Below are 22154 nucleotides of genomic sequence, written 5' to 3' on the forward strand. Positions count from 1 at the left end.
GCGTTCAGCCGAGGAGCTGACAGGTCGGGGTTAGATAGGAAAAGAGCAGAAATAACTGCTGCGTCCTGGTGATGAAGGAAGGCTGGCGGTGCTGGCGAGGGTGGGGTTCAGCAGGTGGTGCTGGAGGGAGCGCTGCTCTCATGCTCCCGGCGGCCGTTTTAAGTTGCCCTGTTCTAACAGGCTGAATTCTATAGGAAATAGAAGCAAGAGACGTCGGTCAGCCTTAGGAGCTCAGCGACGCCTGTTTGCATGGAGCTTTTGCGCGTTGAGTGATGAATTCGACCTGCTGAATGCGGCTGCTTGATTTCGGTGTCGCAGCCTAATGGCTAACGTAGCTTGTGCGCCCTGGGCTTCCTTGTACGAGTCAAATCTGTAAGCGTACATAGGATTAAATGAATGCAAATGCGTTATGTAATTCCATAGAGCATGGCAGCGTGCCTCTGCGCTTCAAAAGTGCAGCGTTTCTTTGAAAACTTTATCTCTTTGGGGGGATCTGCGATCAACACCTGAAACACCTGTGATCCCGTGCTTGTAGCGCAGCATTTCCAGCCAAAAGAGTGAAGGAAGCATTGCTGGGATGTCGTCTGCTGACTTCCTGCAACTATCCTGGCAGCTCCTCTCGACATCCTTATGGTCTTTCATTTTTCTGCTGGGTGATGAAAGGAAGGAGACTTAAAAAGAAATATGCATCAAATGAGGGAGTCTATTTTGGCTGCAGGGTGAGGGTGTTGGAAGCACCTTTTTGATTGAATGATCCTCCAGGAATACCCGAGGGAATGCTTTAGCAGTGCTTGCCTGCTTGCCCTGGGCTCATTGGCTTAGGCAGGCTGCCTTGTCCCAATGGATAGCAACCAGCAGCTCTGTCCCCCTGCATTGTAATTTCCTGCAAGCAATCTCAGTAGGGTTTGATCCTAGTCTTGTACCGATGTAAAACGGCATAAACTGAGGCTGGTTTCTTTGCACTTTTGCATCTATAAAGAATTCTTTTCCCTAATCCCCTCGGAGTGTGAAGAGAACGCAGCGATAACTGCTATGCTTCTCTGTTTCTGGGGAGAGAGAGTTCTAAGGCTGGAAGATCTCAGTGCTGAAACAATGCTAAAAATTCCAAACAAAGTAAGGTGATCCAGCCAGTGATTTCAGCCATTACTGTGTGCTGCTCATTTCTCTAGCTGTGAAAATAGGCTTTTTGGAAAAAAGCCTCGGAAAGGGTAGTCAGGCATTGGAATGCACTGCCCAGGGAGGTGGTGGAGTCACCCACCATGGGAGTGTTCAAGAAACGTTTGGATGTTGTGTTGAGGAATATGATTTAGCTGGGAAGTATTGGTAATGGTTGGACTGGATGATCTTCTAGGTCTTTACCAACCTTGATAATTCTGTGATTCTGTGATTGAACTAGGAGAGAGCAGAGGGTCAGGGGTTTCACAGCGATGATAGAGCTCTCCTAATACGTAGCTCTTCACAGACATTCCGCAATGAAATGTCTGTTATTTTAACATGGTATTCTGAATTGAGGAGGCTCAGAAAACAAAATGTGACGCTGAGAATGTAGAAGTGCCTCCCGTGGTGCTGTCTTGACTCACTTCTAAATGCGGTTAGCTCATATTTGTTCTGCGTCTCCTCTACTTCTCGTATTCTGAGCGTACTCGGTTTCTTCAGCCTCTCGACCGAGCATTGCTGTGCAATAATGCTGTTACTAAAACAGAGCCTGTTACAGATGTAAGCATCCGATTCTGCCCCCTGTAACATTGATTTGAGCAGAACTGGGCATTAGTGGCAAGCCATGCACGTCAGCTTCTCCCTGTGTTGAAATCCATCTCAACAAAAGATACCGTCCTCGAAGTCTGGAGTACTTAATCTCTCTTTAAAAGGATATAGTTAAATAGCTTTCTGCTGAGATACTCCTTTACTGGTTGTGGAACTCTATAAGAACCCATAGTGCAATTACAGTCCTGATATTGTAGCTGGGAGACTGATTAGGTCAGACTTACTAAACCATTCCTAAAACCATAGCGGTGGCTGTGATCCAGAAGGCTTCTCGAAAACAAGTTATAGTATTCCTTATTGCCCTGTAAAAATACTTCTTGTAAGATGCGATTTCTCCCAGTGGCCTTGCGTTCTCTGTCATTTGTGTGCCAAAGGAAAATGGGCTAACACACCAATGGAGCCATTTGGAAGATTGCTGAAGTGCAGTTATTAGACCTTAGATCAGGAGTAAGCAGAGTCCTGTTCACAGAATCACAGAATTATCAAGGTTGGAAAAGACCTAGAAGATCTATCCAGTCCAACCATTACCAATACTTCCCAGCTAAATCATATCCCTCAACACAACATCCAAATGTTTCTTGAACACTCCCATGGTTGGTGACTCCACCACCTCCCTGGGCAGTGCATTCCAATGCCTGACTACCCTTTCCGAGAAGTAATACTTCCTAATGTCCAGCCTGAAACTGCCCTGGTGCAGCTTAAAACCATTCCCTCTGTTCAGCCCTGTGGAGCATCTACATGGAAAGGGACATGAGAGATTTGGTCTTGGATTATAGGACCATCTTGGGGCTTTGAGGCTTTGTTGCTTTCGTACTGCAAGGTGATGGGGTGTCTGATTCTCACACTCTACTGTCATTAAATTGTCTGCTCTCTGATGTGACATAGGGCTGCTGCACCTGATGGTGTCATCACATGTATTACTTTCCAGTAGGTGACTGCCTGTGGGCAGAAAACGAAGAAATGCCAGATGTGATTAAGGGTGTTAATTTGGCAACCGGCTGTCAGGTGTTGTTTATGAAAAGAGGCTTGTTGCTCGTGTGACCTTTTAGAAGGCTGAGAGGAGAAACCAATCCAGCTTTGTCTGAAACTTCACTGCAGAAAATGTTGTGAAGGTAAGAGTGGGAGCACGTAGCACAGGTCACCCTGTATGACCATTGGGGTCCCATGAAGACTTCCAGGTGCTGGGTGTTTAATGATAGATGGAAACGCCATAGGCCTGGCTGCATTTTGTGAAATACATATTGAGTCGCTGGCTGTTTGCTGCATGCATATCATGGTGAATAAATCAGCCTAGCTCATAAATGCATTGGTAAGCTCAATTTATGAGAACTGCAGGATGTGTGTGGTGAAGGAGGAAACTTTCCATAGACATACCTATTCCTTAGAGCAGGACAGCAGCTGTGCTGGAAGGAAGAGCTTCTGCCTTTGGGGCACTGATTTTTTTTTCTTTTTATTTTTCTGAAATCCAACATCTTATTTAACATGCAATCTATTAGTTAACATTCAGATGGCTTCTTCTATGGTAGTGATTGCAGCCTTTCAATACCTGAAGGGAACTTACACCCAGGAGGGGAGTAAACTCTTTGGAAGGGCTGACAATAGCAGGACACGGGGAAATGGATCCAAGTTGAAAGAGGGAAGATTTAGGTTGGATGTTAGGGGGAAGTTCTTCACTAGGAGAGTGGTTAGGCCCTGGAACAGGCTGCCCAGGGAGGTTGTGGATGCCCCGTCCTTGGAGGTGTTCAAGACCAGGTTGGACGGGGCCCTGGGCAACCTGATCTAGTAAAGGTGTATGTTTGGTGGCCCTGCCAGGCAGGGGGGTTGGAACTGCATGATCCTTGAGGTCCCTTCCAACCCGGGTCATTCTGTGATTGTAAAGGTGAAGTCGCAGTGAGTGATCTCTTCTTACAGCTGATAGGAAAATCATCTGCTCATTGGGCTGCTGTAGTCTTCCATTTTGTTTTCCCTTCCCAGCGTGGTTTGGATGTACATCTTGTTTACTTTGTGACTGTGTGTGTGTGTTTGCATCTCCTGCAAGGAAAATAAATACGGAAAACTCCCCACTGTTCATTTCATTTCAGTTACATCGTGTGTTTAACTCACAAGGCAATCGTGGCATGACCAAAGTAGTGAATTTTCCTGTCCTGTTCTGCAGTGTAGTGTTAAATGGCAGCAGTGCTGGGCTGGCTCCACCTGTCCCTGTGCAGCGATAGCCTTTGCTTAGGTAGGAGTGCCAGTTGGAATGGGGTCTTCCCAAGGCAGGCGGTTCTGTGAGGCTCTGGGGCTGTGAGCGCAGATAGCTGCAAGGCCCCCCCTGCATTCCAGCACTAAGCCTTGGTATGTAACACCTGTTAAGTACAGCGGTTCTTGCAGCTCTTACATTCTCTTGTGCTCCTGGCTAGTGTCCATAACTTAAGTATGTGTGAAGTACCGACACATGGATTTCAGGTTTTTCTATGAAAGTATATATACAAAGTATTAGTTTCCTCAGCTGATCTGCATTGGGGAGTGCAGCAGGTAGGAGTGCTATTTGTTACACTTAGCATTTTGATATGGAAGGAACCTGTACCTTACATGTTATCAACTTTTTTTTTTTTCTTCCCGGGTTCAAGGGTGTTTTGTGTTTGAGTTAATTGTTTTTAGACAAAAAAACAAAACAAAACTGACTTGTAACTTTCTGTTTGCCTTGGACAGTGAAAGCAAAGGTGCTTTGACTCGGCCTTCAGTGTTTAATCGCTTCTCTGCTTGTGGGATGCGGCACACTGGCATTTTGGATGAGATTAAATAAGTCTCTGCATGTGTCTGTTTTCAGCTGTTTCCCTTGACTCGGTTTTATTGCTGCATTTTAGAACGTTTGCTCACGTGGGGATTTCAGTTCTGTGAAGCTGTGTCTGAAATAGCCTGGTAATAACTTTATTCTTTGACCCGGAGTACCGAATATTGCGGTTACCTTTATTTTTGTTGCTCTTTTTTCTTCCCCATGTCTATGTGTGTGTGGATTGGAATGGAATAGACTTTGATGCTTGCAGCCAGTTGCAGTTTGTGTGAGGAAACCAGCTCAAGTAGAAGGGACGCATGCACTGAAGTCATTGGTAAGCATCACTGTCTTGATATATAATTCCAGCTAATTTTTTTCCTCCTCAGTGATGCTTGAGAGAAGTGCAGCCGACCCTTGTAAATGCCTAAAAAGATTGAAACTCACTTGGGAATTAATGCCTTAACTTTTCCTTCTAGATGTGGCTTTAAGACAGGAATTCTGAAACTCTTGGCTTTTTACAAGATATTTAAGGAACTTCACAGGAAGAAGACATCCTCATTTAGAAGTAATCAATAACCTCTTGCTTATACTCAGGAGTGAGATTGGAAACTAGAGTTGAAATTCCAGCTGCATGGTAATGGCCGAGTTGTGTATAGATTGGCGGTAGTTAAGCCCCGCAAGTTTTATGTCGGGAAATGTTTATATGAAAATTCTTTATTTTTTTGCTTTACTCAGAAGTCCTGAGCTCTACTCTGTGTGTAATTTACAGCATTGCCTTTTTGGAGAACATAATTTTTATATTTTCACTATAAAACAACCTATTGACTGTAGAGTTTATTTCTCCCGCTTGGGCAGTCATTTCTCCAGTTGTGCTGTCTTAACACAGATACTGTTTTCCAAAAGTAGCTGGTTCTTGTTGAGTGCCAATTCACGGCTGTTAATTGCTGAAGCCATCTTAGACATTGGAGAATTTCAGACTTAAGTCTTTTTATGATATATCTCAAATTGCTTCAATCCCCCCTCCCCCTCTTTATTTTAACTACTATGTGATAAAATGTTGTATGCAAAGAATGGGCATCACTTGCCTCTTGAAATTCAGCAGCTGTCCTAACAGCCTGGAGAGACACGTGTGGGTTGTAAATGGACAATGCTCTTGTGTCCAGTTGGAATTCCAATTGGGATTTCAGGTAGGCAAAATTAATAGTAAAACCAACGTTCTCAGGTGTCTGATCACTGATTCCTTCTGATCCTGTTGACGTGGTTCAAGTATGTGGAAGAATGGAGATGTAGGATGTCTTATGCATTTGCTGTGGTTGTTGAACTCCCACTACCCCCACTATTTGAGGGGCAAAAATAGTTTTTTCAGAGAACATTTTTGTTTAGCAGTGACAACTTTTAAATCAAGAAGAAAGACTTCCTGAAGAGTCATTTAATTTCCCAGCATAGCACACTGTCTTTGAAGCTTCTCCTGTTGTTGGGGAAGTAAAATTTCTTCCAGCTGGCTTCGACATATTTGAAGGGATGCTGAAAATACTCATTGCCCAACTAACTGTGCGTTCCTTGATCTGACAGTTAAGAACAGCTACCTACATACCGATTTAAAATAGTCGCTTTCAGGGGATTTTTCTCTCCAATCCCATCTAGCTTAGTTCTCAGTATAGAAGGAAAAGAAAACGAAGCTGTCGAAGAGATGCAGACTCAAACATCCAAGTCGAATGGAGGAGGCTTTTAAAAGTTTAATGCTTTTTGTGGGCCAAAGGTAAATTTGGCCCTCTGAGCTTGGAGGCTGTTACTTGCTCTCGGCCTTGTCCAGTGGCAATGGGACTCTTCCCACCAACTTCACTAGGCGCTGAATTGTATCCGTAACTCTCCAAACCCCATAATCGCCGCATTAAGCGGTGCCTCTCATCTGCGAGCGCTCCAAGTGCTATGCCAACTTATTTAAATAAAAACAAAACAACGGGCCTTGTTCCAAGGGAGTAATGAGGAGCTGGAATGCCTTTGAAGTTCAGGAGCTGAGGCTGGAGGTGCAATTTACATACGCCTAATTATGTAATCTGAATGCAGTTTCTCTTCCTGTTTGTTCAATTTATGAATCTTTGTGTCCAAAGAGAAAGAGATAGTAAGAGCCGCAATTAAGATAAATAGTAGACCACTGCTCTTCTGAATGTGTGCTTTGGTGAGGGGAGAATTTCTGAAGAGCAGAACAAAACCTGTGATTCAGGCACCTTCAGTTGATGAGAATAATACCAAGTCCTTTTCCTTTCAAAAAGCTGCATGCTTCTTTAAACAATAACTATGCCTAGTTCACCCTATTATTTGCTTTAAAATAAATGGTATAGAAAACCTTGAAGTCCTTGCTAGCAATGAGTTTGCTTTCAGATAAGCCTTAGATGAGCAGCTCCTCAGTTTTAACACTACCTTGAAACCAGTAAGTTTCCAGCTGAACAGTGAGCTTCCTGATCAGATAGCTGTACAATGGCATTTTGTTGTTCTCCAACACTGGCTTTTTTTCCTCCTGTGTGATCATCTCTAACCTTTTAAAGCAGATAATAGATAGGAGCACTGGGCTTTGAGAAGGGTCCTATAGACAGCAAAGATACTGTATGTGCATTCTGCTCATTGGAAGATAATTAATTGTAAACAACCCCTGCTGGATCCAACCAGTTACTTTATGATGCTTATCAACTCAAATTGTAAATGATGGAGAAGCATATTTTTCCTTTTGCCGTGTATTATGTAGTGGGACAAACAAACCTCTAGGGGATGACAGTCCCAGCGAGCAATCATTTTATTTGTGAAAGTGAATTATAATTATCTGAGACAGCCTAATACTGCATGTCATTATTGTCTTTTGTGCTATAAAACTTGCCTGGTATAATAAAACTCTTAATGATAGCTGTTCTCAATGAAGTATTGAACTTCTGAAAGAAGGCTGTACTCAAGTTAACAAGTTAGGACCTCTAGGTGGTTCTTATACCAATGTTACGTGGATGTAAGCACAAGGTTGGGATGGTTTACATGTTGCAAACAGGATGTTCCTAACTGTAAATGCATTTTAAGGTTTCAGAGATCCCATCAGAAGGCTATTTGAAAGCAATGAAATATTCAGTTACCTGAAGGTTTTTCCTCACTTCAGTCCTAGGGTTGAGGATTTAGTGTATGCTGACTTGGTAAAAGTGTAAAACTCGTAGCTGTTGGCTTGGATTAAAACTTTAAGGTTAAAAGTAGACCAGAGCTTATATCCTTTCAGGGTGAGTAGTTAACTTATTTTCTTGTGGGTGTCATAGCTAATAAAAGAAAGAACAGGCTGAGAATGAGAATCTGAACTCTTTGAAGTGTCCAGACTCTGTGAAGTGGCTGTGGACGTGTCTTATCTTTTTTTTTCCTTTGGTGACATGAAAATCATGTCTCTTGTCTTCGTCAACAGAACTGGAAGATACAGACTACACATTCTATGTGAATCAGCTGAAAAATAGTGCGATATGTTTTGGACTATTAAATAACAGGAACAGTTTTCATAACCTCATGAACAGTGGAATCATCTGTATAAGTATATTCATTCCACTTGAGATTAGACCGTAGCACTGAGGACTGCTTGGTTTGTGTCTCTTTAATCTTCTTAATCAAATGACAACTTTAATTCCTGCTAATACAAGAAAACTATGTTACATTATTCTGCTTTCTTTTGATTTGCAGATTCCATCTTTGGAATGTCTCTCAGAAGAAATATTTTTCGGAATGTTTGTTTTCTGAATCTGGGATAAAAGATCCTCGTTTGTTTATCATCTTCCAAACTCTTCCTTGGTAAATAAAGCCTAGAACAAAAATGTGCAGATCAGTATTGCTAGATATCACAGCAGAAAGATTAAAAGGCTTTGTAGTCTGCAGTGGACTAAGTCATACTCCTCCTGTCAGTGCCAAAGTAACTGTCCGGAGAGAATGGTTTACTACAGCCTGAGGTATATTATATATGTACTTAATTTGCAACACCGTGTGTGTTGTGTACCTTTATTTAATGCTCTACTGGAGTGTGAGCAGTTCCAGCTCCTCTTGCATCTTCAGTTAGGCATTAAGAGGAGGCTTATCTTGAGTTGCTGGCAGATAGCAAATACTACTTACGCTGTGAGAGAGGGGAATCCTTTCAGCCTGGAATACGCTGCCAGACTTCCATGCAGGAAGTTTTCTGGGTTGGAAGGCACCTCAAGGATCATGTAGTTCCAACCCTCCTGCCTGGCAGGGCCACCAAACATACACATTTACTAGATCAGGTTGCCCAGGGCCCCGTCCAACCTGGTCTTGAACACCTCCAAGGACGGGGCATCCACAACCTCCCTGGGCAGCCTGTTCCAGGGCCTAACCACTCTCCTAGTGAAGAACTTTCCCTTAACATCCAGCCTAAATCTTCCCTCTTTCAACTTGGATCCATTTCCCCGTGTCCTGCTATTGTCAGCCCTTTCGAAGAGTTTACTCCCCTCCTGGGTGTAAGTTCCCTTCAGGTATTGAAAGGCTGCAATGAGGTCACCCCGCAACCTTCTCTTCTCCAGGCTGAACAATCCCAGCTCCCTCAGCCTGTCCTCATAGGGGAGGTGCTCCAGCCCCTGATCATCTTCATGGCCCTCCTCTGGACCCTTTCCAAAATCTCTATGCCTTTCTTGTACTGAGATGTAGTAAAAAGGAAAAAGTCCTAGTCATACATAGTAAGAATTGGGCTGATAGTAGAAGAGTTCATGCTGTTAACATCTTTGAACCTTTGACTGGACATGCTGAATCTTTAATACCGGTCTGGCTCACAAACAGCGGCATTACATGTGGCACTTCAGTAAGGCTTACGCTTCTGAGGAATGTGTGCAATGAACATGGAGGGCTTAAAGCATTTGGCATTGCCCTCCTACTTGCTGTCACCAACTGAGCTAAATACTATCAATGGATCGAGTTAAAAAATGTAGTTGGCCATCTGACCTTTCTGAATTGTTAAGGGAGGTGCTGCTGAGGAATATGGCATGGAGCAAGTCTGGTCTTCCAGACAGTTCTCTCAGATACCGTGCATACTGGCAGCCTGTAAGTGGAGTTCTTATTGGACTCTTCAATAGTTCATTTGCCTGCTGTGTCTTGGCACTCTGTGGGTTATTGCTGGCACTATTTTGTTTTTTCTTTTTAATGTTCAGATTTTACTTTTGCTGAGCACTTTGTAGCTCGTATCCACTATTTTTTTCTAGACATGGAAGGCAAGTACTCATATGAAAATCCTTTGAACCTTTCTCTGTAGTCACGGCTTCGCAGCAAAATATGTAGGTGTTCAAAGGTGCTCAGAGGCTAATGTCAAATTCCCTTACCTACTGTAGATGCTGTCTGTACCAAAATGAATGGCATGGTATAAAGTTAATGCCTACTAACCTTTTTGAATCAGAGTATTGTGGTGTCTTTCATTCTCAGTAGCAGGGAACCGATACTTTGTTATTTCCCTAATGAGAGATTATGCAAACCTTGTCTTATCATTTGTACATAAAATGTCCTTGTTTGACTTGTCGGACTCTCTTGTGTATTTGTGTCTCAGTCTTGCAGTTACCCTCATTCTTTCGGCACCTCATGTTCAGAAGAATATATCCCAGTGGGTACTGGTTTGCAGATAAGTACTCCTGGGTCAATCTAATATTTTCCGCTGTTTGGTATTCTCATCCTATCTATTTTCCTATGTCTGTATTGAAGTTGGAGAATGGCTGAGGTTGGAAAGGACTTATGGAGATTATCTGGCATGACTCCACTGCTGTGTGGGGCCACAATGAAAAGGTTCCTTGGGCCTGTGTGCTCTTAAATACCTCCAAAGAAGGAAGTCTACAACCTCTCTGGGCAGCTTGTGCTGGTGCTTGTATAGTAAAGTGGTGTTGCCTTGTGCTTCAGTCCATGGCCATTGTCTCCTGCCCTGACATGGCGCTGCTGGGAATGATCTGGCTCCATCTCTTCCTCCCTTGCAGTTTAAGTATGCATTGAGATCCATTTATTTCTCTGAGCTGAACAGTCCCAGCTCTCTCAGCCTATTGCCCCCAGGATAAGATGCTCCAGCCCCTTCATCATCTTGATGGCGCTTTGTTGAACTCTCTTGGCAGTGTGTCGTGTCTTTCGTACTGAGATTGTTATATGAGGCTGTTGAGAGATGTGGTGAGCAGAGCCCTCAGTAAGGGAAGCTACCTTGATTTTTCTTCTTTTAGTTCTGTTTTCTTGAGACTGCAAGGCAAACTGTAGAGTGGATCCATTCCTGGCTAATTATAAGGGGGATGGAAGATAACAAGCACGGGATTGGGAAAGTAGAGGTTTTAACATCTCACTGTTTGATGGTAGTTATTCTTGTTAACGTGTCTCCTATAATTTTTACTGAAGGAGGCTGAAGCCAAGCGAGGACCTGTTTAACTGCGTTTACAATGCAGCATTCAAGGTTGAAGATATGGCGGTAAATAAAGATGTAGCTTGTCCGGAAATGTCAGGTGTTTCCCTGTAAACAAAGTGCAAAGGTGAAACATCCCCATGGTAGGGCCACGCAGCTGGTCAGCAATGTAGTGTGGAAGCTTGTGGTCCCAGCAGGTAGGCAGTGCTCTCACACCACAGCCAGCTCTGCCGGGTGCTGGCAGAGGCAGCGCTGATGTCGCCCTGAGGAAAGGGAGAAGGTTAGGCCGAGTCACTGGGGCTGCGTGTTCCGCACAGGCACTTGGGAAGGAGTTTCTTTCGTATGCTGTCTAATAGATTCAGCCTTTTATTTTATAATATAATTAAATAACCAAGCCTTTGTGAGGCTCCTGAATTCCTTTAATTTAACGGCAGCACAGAAGCTGAATTCAGGGCATTCATGGGCCTGTACTATCTCCCTGACTACTTGCCAGCTCTATTCATGCTGTTCTGAGTGCAGGAAGTTCTCACATTGATTCAGGGGTGGGGGTGGGTGGGTAGAAGGCGTTATGTGCTTGGTTTTTTTTTTTTTTTTTTTAAAGCAAGGGAAATAGTTATAAGGAAAATTCTTCAGTGATTCTCTGGGACCAATTTACCAACTGTTAATCTGTGAGTAAATAATGGGAACAGTTTATACACTTGGCAGCCCTTGAGAAGGAGCAAAGAATCATGAGAAGTTTGCAGTCCACAGCCCCAAGTTAGCTGAATACTTTGGTATGTTAGGATTTGTCTGAACAGGGATAGAGCAGTACTTCTCTGTTAGCACAGGCAATCTGGTATATAATGAAGTACTTGGTCTGATGAGGAAAACTGTACTGTGGCATGAGCTAGTTGGCTGCTTGTACTTCGTTAAGTTAAAATAATTCCTTTTCTGCTGGAGTTTCAGTGCTGTAGCCACTATGTTATGGTTGTTTTACAGATATCTGCTGGTGCTTTCTCAAGGAGGGGATGAGGAACTGTATGTACAGCCTGGTGAGAAGGGAGTTGGTGGAAGAGTGGGTTTCTTTTGGTATGAGGGAAGGGTAGAATCATGGAATTACCAAGGTTGGAAAAGACCTCCAAGATCATCCAGTCCAGCTGTCTGCTTGCCATCAGTGACTAAACCATATCATTAAATACAGCATCTAAATGTTTCTTGAACACCTACAGGGACAGTGACCCCACCACCTTCCTGGGAAGCTTGTTCCAGCACCTGACCACTATCTTGGAGAAGCAGAATTTCCTAACATCCAACCTGAACCTCCCCAGTGCAGCTTGAAACCATTCCCTCTAGTCCTGTTGCTAATTACATGGGAGAAGAGGCTTATGCCCTACCTGATGCAGGAGGCATCAGAGGGGAGTGGAGCTGTGCTCTCTGTCTGTAGTAGGGTTTAGGTGAAATTACAGAATCACTGAGATTGGAAAAGACCTGCAAGGTCATGCAGTCCAACCATCCACCTACCACCTATATTCCCCACTAAACCATGTCCCTTAGTGCGACACTTAAATGTTTCTGGAACATCTCAGGGTCAGTGTCTCTACCACCTCCCTGGACAGCCCGCTCCAGTGCCTGACCGCTCTCTTGTAGAAGTATTGCCGAATGTCCAAACCAAATCTCCCCTGGTGCAACTTGAGGCCATTCCCTCTAGTCCTATTGTTAGTTACATGGGAGAAGAGGCCAACCCCTGCCTCACCACAACCTCCCTTCAGGCAGTTGTAGAGAGTGATAAGGTCTCTCCTGAGCCTCCTCTTCAGACTGAACAATCCCAGCTCCCTCAGCTGCTTCCCATAAGTCTTGTGCTCCAGAGCCTTCCACCAGCTTCGTTGCCCTTCTCTGGACATGCTTCAGGGCCTCACTGCCTTTCCTGTAGTGACGAGCCCAAAACGTGAACACATTACTTGAGGTACAGCCTGACAAGGGCTGAGCACGGAGGGATGATCACTTCCCTGCTCCTGCTAGCAACAGTATATGAGCCAGGATGCCATTGGTCTTTTGGGCACCTGTGCACAGCGCTGGCTCATGTTCAGCCAAGCACTGACCAGATCTGTTTCCTCTACACAGCTTTCCAGCCGCTCTGTCCCAAGCCTGTAGCATTGCCTGGGGTTGTTGTGACCAAAGTGCAGGATCCGGCACTTGGTCTTGCTGAACTTCATCCTGTTGGCCTCGGCCCAGCAATCCATTCTGTCCAGATCAAGGCAGAGACTGAAAGGAAAAGAAGGTGGAACAAAACTGAGAAAGCCATGAGAAAATCGGAGCTAGCTGACAGGAAGAGCAAAATGCAGCTTATGCACAGCTTATGCATTCACTTCTCTTTCTAGGAGCTCCCCCACATCTCTAAACTGTGGTATCTTATCTTTATAACTAGATACCACAGTGATAGATAGAGTTGACATAAGTAAAGTGCATAGCAGAAAGGAAAGTGACTTCTCAGTGAGGGCGTTCTGCTGATGAAGCTGGCAGGTCTTGGGAAGAATGCAGGTACGTGAATAAGACAGACGATCTGCAAGACAGTTGCATTTTCACCAAAACAAGTAGAACTGTGCTAAGACTCCTCCTCAGATCTGACGTTTCTTGGTAAAGTTCTGTGTCTGGATCCTCTGCAAATTAGAAGGAAAAGCTGTGTGAAGTACACTTTCCTGTGCTGGGGTACAAAATCAACCAGATAGTGTACCCTTCAAAACAACATCTTAGATTGAGGTTACCTTAAGGGAACGGAATTACTGCTACAAGATCTCATCTTTATTGGTATGCTGGCACGTGCAGGGTTCCCTGGCTACAAGGCTTAATTTGCCACTGTGGTGCTTGCTTACAGCTTCCTGTTATTCTGAAAAGTGAAATGGGTGCTGGAATTGCGTTCCTTTCCTTTGTAATTTCTGTAAGGAAAAGCATTTTTTGTATACTCTGGTATCATTCTGTTTGTCCGTGATAAGTACTTTGCCCTTTTCTCTTTTCATCCTCTGTGCATTTTAGAGACTGCTCAAAAATCCTCCTCCTGAGCTAAGCTGTCATGAATAGAATAGTTTTCTTAAGGTGTTGTAGTTTCTAGAATCACAGTCTGTTGGGAACATTGACTTGTGGATTATGGCACACATCACCACACGCAACTGTGCGGAACGTGTTGCCAGCTGCTTGGATTGCTCTAGTGAAAACAGGGAAAAAAGGAGGATGAAATTGCTGCTCTTCATTGCTTCCCCACTATTCAGCTGTTCTACCCGTTCTTGAGTATTGGAGGAAGGGAGTGTGTCACTTGAGGGAAGGTTTGCACATTAAATACAACTCCCATTATGAGGCGAAGAAGTAAGTTGGCATCATTGAAAATGAGAGTAGATTGTGGGTTGTAGTTGAGAAATGGAAACAACAAAGAGAAGCTTGAATGCTTTTAAATTAGCTTATTTCTACTGTCAGAACACAAAATATTAAAGGAGAGGTAGCTATCTTGGAAAGTCTACAGTTATAAGGAAGCAGAGAACTGGACTTCAGTGGAAGGCTAATTCCCTTCCCTTTTCTGTTATTATAGCGCGTCAGAGTTAATAACTGCTATTACAAAGTAAGATATTAGAACTCTTCAGGTTACACTATTGCTCCTTCTAGCTGTAGGACTTGATTTGATGAATACTAAAGATACTCAGGAGTCTCCTGTAATGCCAAGTCTTTTTGCTTAGCTTCTGGTTTATATAAGTGAGTCGAGCGTTTGCTGCGAGCTGTTTGATGTGGTGTAGCACCCACCTACAAATACCAGCCTCTGTAGGGTTCTGTTGATCCCTCTGCCTTCCTAACCTGGGGTTATGCACTCTTCACACCCTGTGACTAGGACTCATGGTGTGACTAGAGACATGATGTGTGGATGAGTTTCATATAGAAATGCCTTGTTTTAATGAAACACTTGTCTCCTCCCTCCATCGGTGGTGTAGGACTTGCTCTGCTCAGACATGCACCTTTGTAAGATTAAACTTGTCAGCGTGCGTGTGTTTAGCAGAGTGTTGTAAGGTGATTATTAATGCTGGAGCCATCATGTGAATGGAAAATATTTCTGCAAACGTGTCTGTGTATCTAGATACTTAAGTGGATAAAATTAGGCTTTGGAATTTCCCTCTCATCTTGTTTAACTTAGAAAACTCTTGGACATACTTTATTATGGTGATAACTGTTATCTACCATGGTTTTACTTTTAATGTCAGCGTTGTATTGTCCTTTGCAAGAGCATAATGTGCAGGCCATTATGCAGTTGGTTTGCAGCAAATCAGGAGACTCAGCTGCAGAATAACCTCCTATGTTCCAAGCATCTGCTCAGCCTCCTTCAGTTCTTCTGTTTTTGTGCACATCTAACAACTTGTGTGGCATTGTTCTTGAGAAAGTTTTAGTACTAAAACCCTTGTTGGAAAGCACAGCATTACTAGCATATATTCCTTTAACTTGGTCTTCAGCATTTGTATCCTTTATGAGGATGGCGGATGCTCACCTGGCTGTGACTCTAACTTATCCTAGGATTATTGGCTATAGGGTAAAACTATCTCTAATCTTCCTGCTACAGCAGTACTGCTTATTATTTTTTGTTTACTTGTTTGGAGAGAAGTGTAGGTAGCTCTAAAGGTTGCACCACGTTGTCTGCTTTCGTTTATATTTTAAAAGCATCTTCAACTTAGGAGCTACATAGGAAAGCCGACCAAAGTTGTGGCTTCTGGTCCTTTCCCCCACTTATTGCTGAAAATTATGACTAAGTTTTTTTAGCACTCATGTTTTTTCCACGGTTCTGACCTTAAAACTGTAGTGGGGAACGGGAACTGGTGTTTTCTGGATGCTGTAGGGATACATACAGTAGAATCATGTTGGTGTTCAGCTGACTTGCCCTTCACAAGCAATCTCTGCCCAAAGGTCCTTTCCTCACTTGCAGCCTCCTGGGTTTCCCTGTAGTACAAGCAATAACCTCGGGGCTTTGTTTCCTTTGAGAGTCCTGTTCTGGAAGCTGGGATGTGAATGCTCATGGCGTGGAGACCTACTTTGTTTTTTATCCCCCAGGCAGCTGTCTGAGGGCTTTTTGGTTTCTGCAGCATGTTGCTGTGCAGCACTGTGAGCAAGCGCTTGCACCTCTTCTCTGAGGAACCTTCTGACAGAAGGGTTGGGTTGCACCCCTATGCTCGTCTGAAGCAGTTGGTGTTGTTATATTGACACAGGTGTTGGAGGTGGCCCTCATGTTGGAACTTCTAATAGCTTGCATTAACAGATAGCTGGATTAAATCATCTGAAACTTCAGAGGCCGCTAATCACTTGTTTTCATAAAGCTGAGCCTCCCGTTAGCTCTAAGCCAGCGTGCGCTTAGTTACAAGAGCTCAGTGGAGCCCTTTCCTGAGGCTTTTCATTTGCCAAGGAATCCAGCTGTTGCTTGAAGGGTTCTGCTCTTCCTTTCCCTTCACCTCTGCCTGCAAAAAGAAGAAAAAAAAGCCTTGTGAAATTGAAGATCCTAAATGCAGAATTTAGATATTACAGAATTCCTAAAAATGGAGGGGATAGAGGGCAGAAAGTCCAGTACCCTAATAGAAGGGAAAGAAAGTAAGTCCTGCTGGAATATCTTTATCTTAAAGCTTTGTTTTGCCAAGCTTTCATAACAGGCTAAGTAAACAGTCCCGATAAAGTATGTTGTTCTAATTTTTGTACACTTTAAACCTTAATCAGACTTCAGAGTGTTGCTTTCAAGCTCAGAGGCAATTATCTAGATTACTGAGATTAAATATTTGTGATTGTTGGATTTTTTACCGCAGCTCTTTTTGGCTGCGTGTGCTTTCAGCTGCAGAAAGGGGGGGGGAGGGAAAAGCAGTCATAGGCAACTGTGTTCCCATTGTAGTGGTTTTTGGGGCAGATTGGGGGGGTGTTGGAAAGTAGGTTGAAAGCAAATACTCTTGGCAGGGGGGCAATGCAGTTGCTCACTCATTGCTTTGCCTTCTTGATTGCTGTATCACCTGTTTAAAAATTACTCATATTTAATTAAATAGAAGAACAGATTGTTTTGGTTTTTTTTCTTTCTTTTTTCTTTTTCTTTTTTCCCATCAAGGGAAGGATTCTCGATTACTGTGCTCTTTAATTGTTTGTGAGAAGTTCTTATACGCTGTGCTGGACTGCAGCTCTCAAAAGCCCTGGGGAACCCATCAGTGTTTGCACAGCTTCAGGGAAATGTGACCTGCCAGTGCCAAAGGGCTGCTCTGTGCTGAATGGGAACAAAATCTGTTTCCTTTCAAGGGGGTACTGTACTGAGGACAGTGTTGTTATGCTTCTTCTAGAAAAGCTCATGAAGGAGCAGCTTTCCTAAGGCCTGGTTTGGGGTGGGGCTTTGTTGTTTCACTCTTCTGGTAGATATCCATCAAAAGAAAAGACCCTGTCTTGTACTTATTAGATTGCTCTGCATGGTTAAGTCAAATGTACGTGATCTCTGGCTTGAAGAATTGTGTTCGTTGCATTATTTCTTTCAGTCCATGTAAACACGTAGGAGTGGGATAAGCCTTCTGAAAGAAGAGTCTTGTTTTGGATGCAGCTATTAGTGCAATTGGTGTTTGCTGTGGTGGTGATAAATCTGTACCCTGCTGGAGTAGTCTTTTCCACCCCACTAACAGGGGAACTAATAGGCACTTTTTTTTTTCCCAAGCTTGGCTGGTCTCTATTGTGAATGATACCAGAATATTATATCAAGGAATCTGTTTGGCTTTTTTCCTTCTCTCTCCCTCATCCCTGATCTTCAGCTACAGTAACGAGACCTTGCATTGGAGTCCGCTAGCAGTGCTCCCTGGTGCTGCATTTGATGCAGTTAATCATATGTGCTTGCATGGGCCAGGTGCTGTTCCCTGGGCCATGCCTCTAACGCTGCCTTCTGTAGGCTCTAGAATGGAGGACTGAAAATCTTATCCTATTGTCCATAAACACTGAGCCTGAAAAGCATGGTTTTAGGGACTCAGCTGTGTAGTGTTCAGCAGACAGTGCTTTCCATTCTCTCCTTTCTGCAATGTTCGTACTCGAAGGCTATGGAGAGATCCATAAGTAAGGCCAAGTAATGTCAGTACCATTAACTGTACCCACAGATGTCTTCTGCATAACTGAGCAAGAATTAGCGCTCCCTCTGCTCTCTTGTGCATGTGCATTTTGTTATTAAATACGTTCCGTGTGTAGTGCCCGTTGTGCTGGGATTGCACAGTGCACTGGTGGTAGTGATGTGACATCTTGTTCTTAAAATATCTTAATCTTATTTTTGTAGGATCCTAAGTTAGGAGTTTGCCTGGATTTCTAACAGTTGCTGAATTCTTACAGGCTTCTAACTTGAGCCTTCTTAAAAATAAACGTGTAAATATTTACATGATACCTTTTTCAGTGAGTGTCCTCCTACACCTCCTGCAATATACCATCCAATCCTTATATTACAGCCTCATAGGCTGTATAAGGTTAGTTATACATCGAACCTGAGTGGTTATTCTCTATTAAATATGGAAACGTGACTTGAGCTCTACTGGAGTGGTAACTTTTATCTCTTCAGTTTTGACTTTACTGTGTGGAAGCTGAGAATAGATGAGTTGTGTGCAGTTTTGTGGTGGAGAGGGACAAAGCTGATCATAGTATCTTCTCTGTGTGAAGTCTGATGTCTAGCAGGACACGGGGAAATGGTTTTAAGTTAAAAGAGGGAAGACTTAGGTTGGATGTTAGGGGGAAGTTCTTCACTAGGAGAGTGGTTAGGTCCTGGAACAGGCTGCCCAGGGAGGTTGTGGATGCCCCGTCCTTGGAGGTGTTCAAGACCAGGTTGGACGGGGCCCTGGGCAACCTGATCTAGTAAAGGTGTATGTTTGGTGTCCCTGCCAGGCAGGGGGGTTGGAACTTTGTGATCCTTGAGGTCCCTTCCAACCCGGGTCATTCTGTGATTCTGTAACTATGTGTTGTAGTTTTTGCGTAGGATTCATATAATATGTGTAAAGGCTGAACATGGTTGCACATGAAGAACTTTCTTTCTGTAATGAAGGGAACTGCGTTGATGTGACGAGTAAAAGGGATGTGTTGTCTTAGACTCTCAGTGTGGAGAGGAGATTGATCTTTCCTTCTTCATATTGTTGACACGCCGCTGAGCATCTGCTTAGCTGAAATATATTTAAGCCTTATTACATTGTATGTGTTATAACTAAAGTATTTTGAAAAGTCTTAAAGAACAATTAAAAATGAGCTGGTGTTGTGGAGGAATTTAAAATGAAGACAACCACTCTTCTAAGCACAGAAGTTGAAGGTTAAGCCTGGGTGCTTTTACTTGCATAATTTCTAAAGACTTAAGCTCCAGGCATAAACAAAACAGTGCATCCTACTCATCACCAAAGTAGAACTGTTGGTGCAGATTAAAGAATCGCTTTAGGGTAATTTGCAAAGTAGTGGTACTATCATGTTGGCATGTCTATGGGCGTTATCTGGATCTGGAATATGGTAGAAGACACTCTAAGGTGGTAGAAATGCATATCTTAATAGATTAATTAAACCAAGAAATTTACTCAGCTGTTGGGTCCTTAGTTCTTACTTTGTTTCTCTGCTCTTCAAATGGACGTAGTATCTTGAGGAGCTCATTTGGCTTCGTTGTTGGTTTTTTACCCTCTATCAGAAGGTCTCAAGGAAGGGGAAAAAAGTGCTGCCTTGCTGAAAAAGAAGGCAAAGCACCAGATAGATGGCTGTGCTCTTCTAGAGTTCTCTGTTTCACCCAGGATAAACTGTTGTTTCCCTCTTTATCTGCATGGTGTACTGTACCATTCAGCTTCTAGGACATTATCTGTGGATCTCCAGAATAAATATAAGGTTGACTTGTATGGCTTTGCAAAATCTGGCTAGAAAAAGATACTTTTCTAATATATAGTTTGGGTGGTATTTGTTGTTCATGATTTGTGGTGGGTTTGTTTTTGTTGGATTTAAACAACCTTATCTTAGTATTATCTGAGAATTATCTAAATTTCACCATCTTGAGTAAACAGACTGTTTATGAAGCGGTGCTGCAGTATAAACTAAACCTGTAAGTCCTTTTGCAGTGGATCTGTCAGCATGCAGAAGGAGGGAGGGTGTCACAGTGTGCCTTTGTCCTCTTCCATCCCCATTATAAGCTCAATTGGGAAGACTAAGATAGTATCAGTTAAGGTATCCATTTATAATAGGATGATGCACAGGTATACTAAGCCCTGTTGAAGTACTGCACATAGTTCTGGCCCTGGGTCATCTTCCTTGACTGTGTGTGACTGTCAGAGGAAAGGAACACTACAGGTAATCAAGGAAGGAATATACAACATTGGGGTGGGAGTTACTTATGATTCTAGCATAGTGGAGGTTGACAAGAAGTTGATCTAAACCCAAATGTCTGGTGTTGAACACGAGCTAAAACTCAATGCTTTCACTCCATCTAATACAATGTAGTTTGAGCCATCTCTGAAGTGAAATGTAAACAAAAAATGTGATTCAACTCTTAACATAAGTGAACGCTTGTTAGGAATATGCCTGTCTCAAAGCTTCTCAGCTGCTTGTAGTAAGGTCTTCAGAGTTAGGCTGCCTTGGAGACAAATGGGCTGTGCACAGAAGAAAAGCAGCCGTAAATTTAAGCGTGCTGTCCTGTCTAGAAGCTGACGACATCCTGTCTCAATGTTACAGTGTTTCATAGCACTTAAGATCCTTTCCATTGAAGAACATGGATTTTGAGATTTTTTCCTACTAGAGAAAAATCTGATATTGCTTTGCTGTCCTGGGTTTTTTACTCCGTGAAATACAGTCTGATTGTCAGGCACTTATTTGCCAACAGTGTCTTAAAGAAAACACTTTCCTTGGAGGAGGCCACGTTTTCTATTCCTTGGTAAGGAATATACCCAAAACATTGAAAGCATTTGAATACCAGATTGCTTTAAAAGTATTCCTGCTCTAACTTGTAGCTACTGTCATAATCTACTACATGCAACTCAGTAGCTTGCTTTTATTTCATGCCTTTCCTATGGGAAGTAATTGGTGACTAATTTTACGTTTTGCTTACTCCTCTTTTCCCTTTACTCCAGTGTAGTTTGTCACTTGTGTAACAGCGCTTTGTTTTTTGGTTTTTAAACCCATTCGTCTTGGTCAGCTCAAAGACTTTGTTCTGTCTTTTCATTTGATAAGTTGAGGGAGGAGGAAAGCAGTGTACAAAATGTATTAACAGGGGTGTGTTGCAGGGACAAAAAACTCCCTGCTACCTACTGCACTGGTAACAATAGTATGGCTTTGGTCTCTTGTACAGCGTTTAAGGCCATTAAACTAAAATGTACCAGAACTGTTGTAGGAGAGTGAACCTGGTTAACTTTCTGAAGTGCAGTAATAGAGGGGTGAGTGTGTAGCAGCCTGCTACTGTATTTTAAAAGAGGTTTGTGTGCATTTAGTTTGCACATATATATATATATATATATACATATATATATACAGACACACACCTGTGAAGGAAGAAAAAGACAAGTATAAAACTAAGATGTTAAAACCAGGTAAGTTTGATTGTCCTAGTAATGCTTAGGTATCAATGAACAAAAAGTCTTCAGTTGCTGACCCTTTTATAAGGGGTGAAGTGTATAGGTAAAGAGGAACTAGGGTTACCCTAGATCTTAGATATACAGTGCTAAGTAAAAGTGTTTAATTGTGTAAATACTTTTGTAGGTATTTATTTAATATGGCTTAAATAAGGATTTGTCTAGTGTTTTTAACTTTGTCTATCTAGATGCCCTCTATCTGTAGAGGGTAATAGATTTGGTGACATAGATAAATACCTTGTCTGCAGATACACAGTCATTTCCCTTGTGGTCAGAGGTGAAGGTGTAGCTGTCTCGGGCTGATGAACAGCTTGGACTTAGCTCAGAGGAAATGTAGCAATGACATGCCGGAGTATTCAGATAGCAAGTAGCATATAAGTGCCTTAGCAAAGGTGGAAGTGCTACTTAAACTCAATTTCACTTTCCCTTCTGTGTCCTTTGTACTGTCTATTAACAGTGAACTGGTGTACTTGTTTCAGTAAGAATAAGATGACTCTTTTTGCCCTTTCTTGCTGATCTTAAAGCCTTTGTGCAGCACAAGTCTTGTACTTAAAGGGAGTTAAAAAAAATAATCTAAAAGACGTAAAAGGGTCTCTGTATAGCTTCAGTTTTGCCACTAGCAGATATCTAACAGTATCTTTCTCTAATGAGGCTCTTGAATTAATTATTGTTCCAAAAT

The 22154-nt window shown here is 42.9% G+C and overlaps 1 protein-coding gene across 1 annotated transcript in view; it reads left to right on the forward strand.

Annotated features, from left to right (window-relative positions):
- PHLPP1 (PH domain and leucine rich repeat protein phosphatase 1) overlaps positions 1–22154 on the forward strand; it is a 123726-nt gene that overhangs the window by 1412 nt on the left and 100160 nt on the right. The gene's annotated exons all lie outside the window — the stretch shown is intronic.

The sequence above is a fragment of the Coturnix japonica genome, chromosome 2 (assembly GCF_001577835.2).
Source record: "Coturnix japonica isolate 7356 chromosome 2, Coturnix japonica 2.1, whole genome shotgun sequence".
Classification (NCBI taxonomy): domain Eukaryota; kingdom Metazoa; phylum Chordata; class Aves; order Galliformes; family Phasianidae; genus Coturnix; species Coturnix japonica.